Source organism: Myodes glareolus, chromosome 25 (genome assembly GCF_982192425.1).
Source record: "Myodes glareolus chromosome 25, mMyoGla1.1, whole genome shotgun sequence".
Classification (NCBI taxonomy): Eukaryota; Metazoa; Chordata; class Mammalia; order Rodentia; family Cricetidae; genus Myodes; species Myodes glareolus.
Genome location: NC_142050.1, coordinates 16,258,793 through 16,271,562, shown reverse-complemented (window position 1 = coordinate 16,271,562; position 12,770 = coordinate 16,258,793). Strand labels below are relative to the sequence as shown.

At 35.6% G+C, this 12,770-nt stretch overlaps 1 protein-coding gene across 1 annotated transcript in view; it reads right to left on the bottom strand.

Annotated features, from left to right (window-relative positions):
* The window catches only part of Cftr (CF transmembrane conductance regulator), a 131,408-nt gene that overhangs the window by 57,486 nt on the left and 61,152 nt on the right, over positions 1–12,770 (bottom strand). The window lies entirely within an intron of this gene.

Sequence of the window (12,770 nt, the reverse complement as noted above, 5' to 3'; positions counted from 1 at the left end):
ATATTTATCTTCAGGGTGTTGGTGTCAGACTTCAAAGTAGATTTTTCCCATCTGTGAAAGTTACAACTTAAAAAATCTGTTATACTACTCATAATGGGCTTTTGTTTTGTTTTGATTTGATTTTGAAATTATAATAAAATGACAACACTTACCCATTCCTTTTCCTCCTTCTGAACACTCCCATTAAGACCCTCCTCACTCTTTTTAGAATTCACAGCTTCCTTTTCCATCAACTGCTATTGCATGCACACACGTGTATGTATATGCCTATATATTCTTAAATATAGTCTGTTCAGGCACAAGTTACTTGTATGTATGTTTTCAGGGTGAACTATTTTGTACTGGAAAAGCTCAGGTCTCCATCCCCAGCTCTCCTCAGTTGCCCATGGTACTTTGCTGTCCTTGATCAGCTCATGTTTGGAGAGTCGTGTTGGGAAGGGTTCTTTTTGAATAGAATTTTTCTTTTTGAAAATTCCATACATTATACAATGTATTGTGATCATATATCTTCACAGCTACCTCCCTCCATCTCCCGTTAGTGTCCCCCATCCCATCTCACTCAAACGTTGTCATTTTATTTTCACTGTTATTAATAATCTCCCGAGTTCAATTAGTGGTGCTGAGTATGGCCGTGACTGTGTGGCCATCCACTGTGCACTCCTTAAAATGCCCCACGAGCACATGTGGCTTTCAGAGTAAGCCTGGCACTCAGGAAGGGACTCTACTTTTCTTTACTGATACAGAAAATCCTCTGAATTTTCTTTGGAATGATCCACAAACATAGGGGAAAATCATCCACTAGAATAAGGATCCTAGATAAGGGTATTAAATAATAACTGACCTTATTTAAAAATTAGCTGCTAGATTTTATTTAGTTATTTCTTTATAAAAAGTTGGTGCTGTGTATGACATAGAGGGCCTTGCATATGCTAAGCAAGTGTAGAGTAGAATTTTGTTTAGTAAAAGAAAGCTATTTATTCTAAAATATGAACTTGTTAGATCAATAGATATTCTGATTGAAGGAGAATATTAGAAACTTTTCTTTCAAACTATTCTTTATTGACATATTAATTTTCCTTAACTTTATCTTTTGCTATGATATTTAAGTCTTTAAAATCTTAATTAAAATAGAATTAGCTCACTTTCCCCCTTTCATTTCCTCTCCCATTCAGTATAGTTTATCTACAAACAGCATCAAATGTCTATGGAACCTGCTACTAAGGTGAAGCTCCAAAACCAATAATCAGAAAAACCCAGACATTTTGTTAAAATTGCTGCAACTCTGATTCAGAGGAATTTGGAAGGGACCTAGGAATCTGCATTTCGACCTATGACAGTGGTGCTTAAACAGTGCTGGAGAGCCTCATCTGACACTTGTTCTTTCGGTTGACTTCCTTTATTATAGGCTAGTCAGAAAGGCAAATGTCAACTTCAAAGCAGTCTGTGCACACAATACAATGTGTATGTTTGAGGTTGTAAAACACTTGAAAATGCTGAGATAAGCACACTGTAGAGGGTCAAAGTAATATTATAATAAGTGTGTAATAAAGATTAACTTATTTTATTATTAAGGAGTGGAGAACATGCTTATTGTAGTGTACTCCATTTACTAACATTTACCACTTGACTTTTAAGAAAGTTAAAATTTATCATCTCTGCTTCATTCAACTATATCAAATAAACCAGAAGTTATTCAGGAAACTTGCTAATATGAAGTTCATTTGCTCTGAATTGATTACACAATACAGCCATAATGATACAGGCTGTTCTACTGAGAAAGAATGAGGAGAGAGAGGGAAGAGAGGGTATTTTATAGAAGAAAGGGTGGAGCGTTACATTTAATAGTCTTGTGTAATTTAGCAATATTTGCTGAGTACATTTGAGCTTCCTGTAGCTTTGAAGATAGGAAAATACCATAAACTGATTTTATGGCTGGCTTATCGCTTTTTGAACAACCTTGACAATACAGATGCTTGTGGGAAGGAGATGGTGAGAAGTTAGGACTAAGGGAACATGAACTTCAGGTTAATGCTGCTCAATAAAGCATATCTTTAACTGTGAATCACTTGATGATTAATACCCATTGTTATTAATGTTTAAAAATCACTAAACACTGCCTTGCTTTATGCATACAGAAACTGCACAATGGAAGAGAGATATAAATGAAAGGCAGAAGAAAAAAGGTAGGAAGAAGTTAGGTGGGAGAAAGTGAGAAAGACAAGAAAGTACTGGAAAAATAGAGAAATCTAGCACACATTTCTTCCCATAGGCAACTGTAATTGTGAATGTGTATGCCAGTCAGCTATATAGTTGTCTATGATACAGATCAACAGATGTATGCTTCATAACAGAATGCAGACACTAAGGAGTTCATAATTTAAATTGAACTAGATAAAATAGGTTATTGATCTAAGTCAAACTTTATTTCAAATAGCCACATGTGAAAATATCGGCAAAAACTAAGACCTGCTAGAAAGAATAGATGTGAGAATTTTCATCAATTTTAAAGATAAAAAGGTTTGCCTTCACTAGTGCATACCAACCAAGTTTATAGCAAAAAATTAAAGCTCAGTATTTATATAATTTTTATCAGAACCAAGAAAAAAACAAAAATATATGTTATAGTATTATCAACACTAAAGGCTTGGGGTTGGGTGGGAAGATACCTTGTGGCTAAAACTTGGATCCCAAACACCCACATGAAAACTAGACATGGTACCTCAAGTGTCTGTAATCCAAGGCTGCCTGCACTGGAAGATGAGAGGAAGCGACAGGAGAACCGTGTGAGGCTCAGAAGCTCAGAAGCCAGCTAACCTGGCATACGCAGCAACGAGAGAGAAAGAGAGACAGAGAGAGAGAGAGAGAGAGAGAGAGAGAGAGAGAGAGAGAGGAGAGAATGCCACCTCAAATAGGGTAGAAATGAAGCTCAGTACCCAATGTTGCCCTCTGACCTCCACACATTTGACACGCTACGCACACACACACAGGAGAGCAAGGACCTACAGATATCATGTAGATATCACACACACACACACACACACACACCAACTAAACTCTTGTTTTATAATCAGTTATCATATTGTGTGAACCTGTGAGTATAAATATAACTACTAATATATGAGTACTCCTTTGGTGTTATAAATCTGTGTTTATATTCAGAATGGATAGCTTAAGCATTCTTAAGAGAAGATTTGAAAAGTGCAGTGATTTAATGGGCATGTGTGGGTTGGGAAGGGGGGCATCTCTAGGGATAGAAAGTAAGTGCTAGGATTCCCGAACTCCCCTACAGATAGAGAAGGGTATGAAAAATGGATTTCACTGGCTTTTAGAAAATGGAACCAGCCAACCAACAAACAAACAATCCCTTCAGCTATCATATGTTTAGACTCATTTAGTCATAGACATCTGGATAGCACATTTCAAAATCTGATCTTAAATTATCCTGAAATCTAGATGCACGAACTACCTGAATAATTCTTATCTAGCTGGCCTTATGGACATTTAAGTGGTACTAATTCCTTATCTTCTCCTGTAGTTACACCCACCTCTAATGCTAAGGGCAAATCTAATATATTAGTAGAACATCCTGTGTTACCTTGAATTTGTTCCTTTACTCAATTTCCCCAAAATGGTTCCTGGTTCCTATTATTAAACCTCTTGTGGCTCAGCTCCTGAGAAGAGCTTCAAACCCACCACCTCTGAAGTTCCTATCTAACCTCTGGTCACTCAATAGCTGATTACAGCTGTTTTATCTACTAAAATCTAATTCAAGTAGAATTTAAACTATCTAAAAGCAGAGACCCTTGTCTAAGTATGCCCTTAGTTTCTAAAATGATGATGCCACAAAGCACCACAATTTTTGGATGAATAGGAACTCCTTAAACTTCCCACTACACTGACTATATTTTTATATGCAGTATCTTATTTCTGTTATCTTAATTTGTTAAAGGAATTGGAGACCCTTTACTTCATGGGTCTTAGACTCAACACATTTTGTGGATTTTCCCTATGCTGTTAGTCTTCTCTGCTCTTTTGTATTGAGCCTTTGATTACTCCTTCTCCTTGGACTGCCTCTTACTGACACTATGTTCATTGTCTTAACTATGAATTGGCTTGAATACTATTTATATGTTCAGTTATTTTAGATATTTTTAACAAATATTCTAATTATAAGCCTTGCCAACTTTTGCCCTTACTAATTTGCATACATTGCAATAAAATTTTAAAAAATTAATGAGTTCTTATTCATCTTACTGGATCTTTCCAGAGTAGATACCATTACTGAGTGCTATTAAACATGCTCTGCCCTTTGTTTTCCCCAGCACTACATTCTCTTACATTTATATAATACCTGTCAGTACATTTGTTGTAATCTTTACATTGAAGCCTCTTTTACTTTGTTACCTCTTAAATACTGATATTTTATCATCAGTTAAATATTTTATTAATATTTAATATGTTGGAATCATCATGTACTTCTGTATCTTCATTTATAATCTATAGGCATAGGACTACCTTATGTCGATCTCTAACTAACAACCTTCCCTGAAAGGTCCCCCTCAAAGTTTCACATCACTTCCAGGCTTATAATGATGCACAATGTTTTCATCTTATCAACTTGCCTCAACAAGTAGTACTATCATCTACCTGGATGCCCATGATAAAAGCTTGACCGAGAGAGGAGAGAGGAGTAGGGAAGTACTGTGCAGCATGGGGGCTACAGTCAATACTACATCATATACTTTGATTGAATATAGCTCAATCAATAGATGCTAAAGTTTTGGAGGTTTTTTTTTTTTGACAAGTATCACTATGTATCCTTGGCTTGTCTGGAACTCACTACATAGACAAGGCTGATCTTGAACCTGGAGACTCCTTCTGCCTCTGTCTCCCATTAATGAGATTACAAGTGTGGTCCACGGTACCTGACCTAGAGAGCAGAACTTAAATGTTCTCAATACACAAATGCAAATGATTGCTATATAATCGATAGATATATTCCAGATCACACTGTATATGGCAAACAGATACAAATTATATGTGTCAACCATACCTTAATAAACTTTAAAAATTCTTTTTAAAACTATTTTAAAATGTAAAATTGAAATACAAAAACTTGGTAACATCTTGATTAATCTGACTTCCTTATTTCCCATATCAAATTGTGGCTATTGTACTCAGTTTTATAATAACTATTTTGCTTTCTCTTTCTCCTACCTAATAGGTCAACACTACTTGTCATCTGAATCAGTGAAACAACCTTCAAAATTATCTGCCTGCTACTAGCTTTGCTGCTCCTTTTATTTAGAGTATAGGCACTAAACAATGTAGCTCCAAACATATTTGTAAAAGGTAAACAATGGTATCACCTTCTAATTTAAACCCTTTTGTGAGTCTCATGAACCTTAGAGTCCAAGTTCCTGAATGTAGCATAGAAGAACCTTCAGAATATAACTATCCTTTCCCAATTCACCTCTTATCACACAGTCCTTCCTTTTCAGAACCCTATGTTAACCACACTACATACACACAGCTCCTCACATTGCCAAAGGGTCCATACTTATTTCAATTTGTAGTGTGGTGACATAAAACTGATTCTAGCTCTCTAGCACAATATCTCCTTTTGGTTCTCAGCCTTTGCATGTTCCATTCCCTTCTGAAACTTTTTTTTTGCTTTTTCACTCATCTTTTACCCTCGATGTCACTTTCTTGAGAGAAACTTCCAGGATCTTTTAGAATCACATTGTTACTTCTTTTACTTATGTAAAAATGCTACGAAACATAGAGTGTATCAACCTACACTAGTCCTCAGTTGCTCATCTTCTCTACGAGAATAAAAAGCTCTTTGAGAACAAGAATTTTGTCTTCCTCATCAATGTAATTCCCAGAGTTTTGTATAATTATTAGTTCAATGCTTATACTCATAAATATTTATTGAATGGATACATGTCTTCCTGCTGTAATTTCTTAGCCAAAATGTCACTATAAACAAGTTGTTATGCCTGCAGGCAACATTAGGAGTGCTTAGTTCAATGTTATGTTTATAGCAGGAACTCAACAAAGTTACTGAGATCAATTTCTTTTTATTTCATCAATCTGAACCAAGATAGCTTAAAAGTATAAATAAAAATACTTATCCAACATTATTAAATTACTTCTAAAAGATTGGACAATGGTAGCAAATTCTGCCTGTCTTGAGAAGACTTTGCACTCAGTGTAGGAAACACAATGACTCCTTCCCTGGGAAAGCATCAATTATCATCTCTGTGTATAGAGTAACAAGTTTGGTAAAATCTTGGAATCTTGCTGTAGTTATGAAATTTAGCCAGGGACTTCTGAGCACCATCCTGGATCTAAAATTATATTTCAGAAAGACTTTTCTTGGTTTATAATGAAATCATTCATCACTTAAATATGGAAAATTCTGAATCTAGATTCTTCTTTAAAAGGTTGAAAACAGAAAATATGTAATAAGGATTTTATAAAGTGATTTTTATCTTTGGAAATTTTACTGTTGTTAAATTTTCTGTTCTAAATATAAAGGCCAGGCTTAAACATCCTAATTTCACTATTTATTCATAGGGTAGTTTGTTCTCAGACAGTTATAATTATGTTCATATATTCCTGTTCTGTTGACTTGACCAAATCTCACTAGGAGTGGCAATCCCAGGGCTATTTTGGTTTTAGAGACGTAAGAACTCTAACTTGTTAACCTGATAATTACCTCTACTGCTATGGTGTTAGTCCCTAAACTTTAGCCTTTTAGGGCCTACGGCCTGGTTTGCACTTTAAAATCAGCACATTTTTACCCTGACTGCAAACTCTTGCTAAAGTTGTCACTGAATAAATTGGAAGTGACAACTCAATGGGCCAGTTCATGTTAGTGCTTAACACAGTGCGACCATTTATGTTCTTTCCTAAGTATTAGCTAGTATTTATTTTTTTAAGTTCCGGGACTCAAATGAAGTGAAATAACAGTTCAGTTCATAAAACAGTACGACATTCCCATTTAGTTCTGGTTCAGTTGTTTTATAAAGTATTCCTGGCTTCATGTTACAGTAAATAAGATCCAGTGTTCTCTAAACACCCATCAACAGAAAATTATAGGTAGTTTAGGGTACAATCAATGTGATTTATTCTGGCAAAAGGGACATAGTTCAATGTGCTTCAAATATCTGCTGTAGATATCTATTATGTCTGAGCTACTGCAAATACTAAATTCTATGGCACCTTTATCTTTTCATTACTTCTAATTGTAAAGCTATGAATTATCGTACCTTGGTAAACTGACTATTCAAAGGTTAAATCTCACCTTCTCATAGGTTAGTCTTGGCAGAACCACCTGGAGACCCGGAGGTCAGATTCAAATTCAGTTAGTCACGTGGAATCTCTATGATGAAATTTGTTTTTCAGAACAGTCTTGTTTCTCTGCTTATTTCCCTCCCAAGTTATTTTTTACTTCTTGCCAATTTCTCTTCCAAGGTTCTTTTTATATATATTTTTCGTGTGTGAAATTTTGGCAATTTCCTTCTTAGCATTTCCTCTAGCAAGCTAAATATGAAAACTACTAAGCAGTTGTGGAAGAGAAAAACACGCAGCACTTGCCTTCTTCACCTTACATAGTAAATATTTTTGCTGTAATGCTTGTGTAATGGCTGTCATGGCACATGCTTACTTACTCGGGATCACTTTGTGGTTTCAAAAGTATCACAATAATTTTGTGGAAGCCGATTATATATCCTAAAACCCTGACCTCCTTTGCACAGTCCCCACCCAGAGTCCCCACCATACAGTGTTATAAAAGACAATTACTTCTCCAAACCCAGGTACTTTTATAAGAAAATGAGTCATTGAATAAAGACAGGCCAATCATTTATTACCCAAACACTGGCCTGTCTAGAATTCTCCTCTGTCAGTGGTGCTAAGTGAAGCTAATGATAAAAGTGATACAGAAAGATAGGCAAGACAACCGTGTAAGCTGTCTTTCTTTCAAAACTGAAATAAGACTATAATTTCATAAAAACATGTAATTTGACTAGGGCTTAATTATACTGATTTTTTTTAACTAGCACACTTTCTAGTGCTGAGACTGAATCTTTAACAAGGAAAACCTAGAGGCCTATGAGGGAGAATGAAGAAAAAAAAACAATGAACATAAGGATGTGGAACAATATTATAAAAATGACTCTTAATTCATCTCTAAGACCATTATATTATAATCTAGATTCAAATACTTGTTTTTATAAAGTAGGACATGGAAATTTTCCCAAAAGAGATTAAAAGTAAAAAATACCAATATAGCTTATTCATTTGCGACTGCATGCTACAAATTATTCTATTAACACAAAACTACGACCGTGCCCTTCCCCATGGTAAAGGCTTTAGCTGTCTCATCAGTGAATAATTTCCAACAACAAACTGAAATCAGAAAACTATGTGAAATATGTTGTGCATGCTTTGCCCTTCCAAACTCATACATGCCTGCCTACTCCTATGACACTGAGTATCATGCCATGTGTGGACCTTTGAAGATCTTAGAGTTGAACAAAAACACAAACACGAGGAAGAGACTAGTCCACCCTGATATCAGTTGCAAGCCTAGATTTAGCACATTAGGAAATAGGTCAACTTCATCAGTCAAAATGAAAACAGGATCATGAATGTTTGGATTTCTTAAGAGGGACCACCCAGAGATTATGCTGAGGGATTCTTGTGTTGATGCCAGCTGCTTAAACCATGGAGGACTCTGTAGGTATCCTCTGATCCTGTGACCAACACTCCTACATAACCAAAGAAGTATTTATATGACAGAAACAAATGTGGAGGCTTAATACACTGCAAACAGGGTAGACCCCTGGTACTTCCTCCATAGTAAGACAAGCAGTCAAGTCCCCAGCAATCGTGTTCTTTCATGTAACTGTCTGCTCAGATTCTGAGACACTGCCACTCACAGAATGTTTTGTGAGCAAAATTCTTATAGATAACATGCTACTTCAAACCATTTCCAAAACAGTCATCGAATAAGAATTTACTAGTCTATCAGCACACGAGGTAAAGGCAAGTAAAATAACATTTTTTAGAGTTGCTGTGTCAAGAACTTTACTCTGTAGTTAAGATAACCAAAGCATAGGTGAGACAGTCACAGCAGTGTAACAGTGCTGCACACTGGTTAGTTCATCCTAAGACAGCGCTTACCATTTTAAAGAGAAAGGTGATTTAAGAAAAATCTTGTTTATGTGCCTTTGCCTTTCATAGGGTAACTAAAAAAATTCTAACTCAGTTACAAAAAGCAGCAGGACAGAAAGGAACAATGGCTTGGGAATTCTTTTTTGTTTTGTTTTGTTTGTTTGTTTGTTTTTTTTGACTTGGGAATTCTTTAAAATTAAAAAAGAAAGTTTTATTTAACATTTTCTTTAACTAAGAAAAAAAGGGTAATTTGCAAATCAAAGGGACAAGCAAGAACAGCAGGGACACCAATGAACATGTTAATGTAGAAGGGGAAAGGTTCTGGAGCTTCAATCCTAGACTAAAAATATAAGAAACTACAGGCACCTAAAGAATGCCCTTCGCTAGTAAGACTACCTTCAGCATTCTGAACAATTAAAGTAAAAAATTAAATTAAACAATTAAATTAAATTGAACAATTAAAGAAAAAGAGGCCATGAATTTGAGTGAGAGCAAGGTGAAAGTTGTATATGAGAGTTGTTTGGAGGGGGAAAAGGGAAAGTGGAAATGGTATAATGTAAGTAAAAAATAAAAATAATCACCTTAAAAAAAAAGACATAACCTAAATAACCACTCAGAAACAAAATGGGACACATGAAAACAGTTAAAAGAAATCTTTAGGGCTTGGGGGTGTAACAGGATATAATGACAGAGCTAAAGCAAGGTCCTGAACTCAATCTCTAGCATTGGAGGGAGGTGGGCAGATGGATAGTTTCCACAGAGTGCTTTGTTTTTGATGAACCTTTTATGAACTAGAGGATTCTACAAAAGCTATAAAATAGGCATTATTAGCTTTGTATTGCAGAGATTAAAAACTCAGTATAGACAAGTTAAATAACTGTATGACTCAGCTTTGTACGATTTCACAATATATGCTATTTATTCCGTACTAAACTTTACATAGTATCCACCTTCATTCTCCTTGCAATCATCGCAGAACAACAGGGATAAACTTCAAAGTTCTTACAGCATTCTTGTATAGTTCTCCAAGATAAACTTCCCAAGACTGGTCTCCGTGAAACAGCACCCACTTCACTCCTGCTCACTCACTCTCTTTAGGTATACCCTGCTTCTATTTCTCTGCTTACAATCATCTGCACCACGTGGTTTCATACCCTGACTTTCTGTTCAGTTTCTTTTATACACAATGTTATCTATCTTTTTAACTTATTCTTTAAGAAGTCCTCTCTCAGAGATGAGCTTGCAAGTAGGCTCAAGGCCCAACACTGATTCCAACCCAACAACTACAATGTCATACAGAAATTGGATCCTTAAGCTTTTCCCCTAAAATATATCCTATAAATCCTTTGATACGAAGAATGAATAAGCTTCATTTGGTACTCACCATGCCACTCCTAAAGTAAACAGTCAGTTTTTATTGTCAATTTGATACAACCTAGAGTCACCTGGGAAAAAGAAATCTCAATTGGGAGATTGCCCAGATCAACAGGTCTGTGGATATCTCTTGGACATTGTCTTGATTGCTAATTGATGTAGGAGGGAGGACCCAGCCCACTGTGGGCAATGCCACTTCATGGCAGTTAGTCCAGGTTGTATAAGAAAGCTAGCTAGCAAAAGCCTGTTAGCAAGACAAAGAGTAAATGAGAAAACTGAATTCCTTCTTGGTTTCTGCTTCAAGTTCCTGCCTTGATTTTCTTACCCTGAATTCTCTTGAGGAGAGACTGTGACCAGGAAGTATAAGTCACATAATTCCTTTCTTCCCCTAAGCTGCTTTTGGTCAAAATCGTAGCATCAGAAATCAAACCAGGACAATCTGACATAAGGAACCACACATACAATTTTTATGAATGTAAAAGAAACCCAAAAAGCGGGATGAATTCCAACTCTCACTGATACTGAGCAGAGTCAATGTGTCCACATTTCAAACCTCAGGATCTGCTACAATTTGATTTTTTTCATATAACCAAAGATTTGTTTACTATATCTTGCAAGCCAAAAACTTTAAAATGCCATTGTTATGTCTTTCCATGACTAGTTTTGTTAATATCAAAATTCATATTCATTATTCTTTGGTTTCATGGTTCTTAAATTCCTTACCCACTTTACCTCCATATAGTCATTTAGTAATAACAACTGGCTTTCAAAGTACTTCTCCTGCTTTGCTCAGTAATGGTCTTATTATTCTATGCTTCAAAAGAAGTAAAAATAACTTAAAGATTCCATAAGGGACTTTGTGACAAATGCTCTCTGGAGTACTTATCTCATTTAATCTTCTCAGTAATCAAACTCCATTTTTCTACTTCTTAAATTCTGACTGACTTTCTCTCTGTTATTTTGAAGTTCTAATGTTCCTATCAAAGAGTCCTTCAGGTCACAAGCTTTTCTTTGCAATCCCTAAAACTCTACAGAGAATCACACCATCACATTACCCTTCTCTCCATCTGGAGGTTGCTCTTCCTTAACAGACCCAAATATATAAGTCTCTATTTCCTCTTGTTACTCATAAAACATTCACTTTTTCATTTTCAACTAAATTCATTATGGATGTTTCTATCACTCTGGATATACAGTGTAAAGCACAGAAAGTATTTCTTGGTGGATGTTTTCTAGATAAAGACTCATTAGTTCTACTTTAAAATTTCTTTAATGCTGCCAGTATATGCATGGGGGTAAGGCCATTCACTAGCAGCACTGATTGAACTCGGAGGGTTAAAAAAATGTAGTTGGGCAAAGTGGGTGCCAAGGATATGACAGAAGTTAAAGGGGATGTATTTGGTGGTGAATTAGATAAAAATACATTGGATACTTGCATGAAATTCTCAATAAATAAAAAAAAACTCACTTTCATTAGGTATGAATGACATAGTGAGTGTTTCCTTTTATGCAAAATGTAAAACATGGAAGACTTTATGGAGATATACTGGTGGTTGCTTAGGGCTGGCACATACATAAAAAAATAGAATTGGATTCTTGATAAGTACAAATTTCTTTTATAGATGCTAAAACAGTGGTCATCATTGTACAACCCTGTGAATATACTAAAATACCCTGAATCATACACTCTAAAAGAATTTTAATATGGCCATGCAAACAGGGGAAAGAACAGTATGCTTTGATTATTCTCTCTTCATTATTTTTAACAGCTTAATTGAGATAATTGACAGTCCATATAATCCTCTATTATTAACAAAGGGCATTCTACTATGAACCTTTCAAAATATACACAATTTTCTTCAACCAACTATTCCCATGACCTACCAGTGCTCACAGTGTTGCACTGACTTATCCTGAGGTTGAGAGACTCACAGGGCTAAATTGATTACCAACTATGTACATATGTTATATTTTGGCTTTATACAATTTTGTAGATTGACTTTTGGTACTGAAATGTCATCTGTAAAATCATTTTTATGGGAAAAACATATTCAAAGCCAAAACTAAATTTAGAAAGAAGCAACTACTCCACCCCATCCTGCGACCCCATAAACAAGCCAGACAAGACCTATAGCTCCCTCTAGTTCCTACCCACAAAGGCTCGTCTAGAAACAGTCTGCTAACAAATGCAGAATGTGCCAACTTCCAGG